The sequence below is a fragment of the Poecilia reticulata genome, linkage group LG21 (genome assembly GCF_000633615.1).
Source record: "Poecilia reticulata strain Guanapo linkage group LG21, Guppy_female_1.0+MT, whole genome shotgun sequence".
Taxonomy (NCBI): domain Eukaryota; kingdom Metazoa; phylum Chordata; class Actinopteri; order Cyprinodontiformes; family Poeciliidae; genus Poecilia; species Poecilia reticulata.
The window spans coordinates 5,714,149-5,715,208 of NC_024351.1; positions in this window are offsets into that span (position 1 = coordinate 5,714,149).

The following is a 1,060-nucleotide window of genomic DNA, read 5'->3' on the forward strand; positions in this document are numbered from 1 at the left end:
GTGCTAACATGTTAATGTGCTAACTTGCTAACATGTTAACGTGCTAACATGTTAACATGCTAACATGTTGACATGAACGTTTTGATGAAATAAAACTGATTTTCAAGCTTCTGTGCTGTGATTGGTGGAAGGCCTCGACAGGAGAACCCAAACATCCGGCCAGACTCGACCTGACTGGACCGTTCAGACCCTCCTTCACACACACACAGGTGTGTGAATCAGTGCAAACAGTACTGACTGGACGCCGCTCTGAGTTCCTCTGGGATCAGCTCTCTCTCTCTCTCCTCCGTTACAGAGATCTACCTTTAAATGAAACTTTATGGATTCATAAACATGTTAGCCGACCACAACACAAAGATACATCACTTCCTGTTTGGTTCCTCTGAACCTCGATCTGTTCACTTTCCAGCCGTTGGTGAAACAGGTTGGAAAATAAACTTTGACCTTTTCACCATGTCCAGCTTCATCATCCTCTCCTTCCCATGCAGAACCTTTAGAGGTAAAAATATTTGGCTCTGAACATAAAAAGCTCATTTCTTCTTAACTTTGCAGAAAGTGAAGCTGAAATCATTTAAAGGTCAAATCTTCTGATTTGCATCAGATGCTGCTGCGCTCTGATAATCCATCTTTCTATCACTCCATCTTCATCTTCCTCCTCTTTCTATTCTGCTATGGTATATGACTCTTTAGTTCTTTTTGCATAATTCATCCAACATGCTCTCCTAATCTATCCTGCCTACAGTGATTAATGCGTTCTGCATATCAAAGTGTGTTTAGCCAGATTATTTGGACTCCTGTTGGTTTTGAATTCCATTATCTTCAGAGTTTTGTTATTTGTTTAGTTTAATTTTTGGTCCAACTCCTGAAGAGACGTTTTAAATCTGAGGTCAGAAAATCGTTCTGAGAATCTTTCATGTAGAAAAACTCAAATCCAGCCAAGTTTCTTCTTTAAACCCCACCCCTTTAAGGACCGCCCCTCTGAGAAAGGACCGCCCCTCTGAGAAAGGACCGCCCCTCTGAGAAAGGACCGCCCCTCTGAGAAAGGACCGCCCCTCTGAGA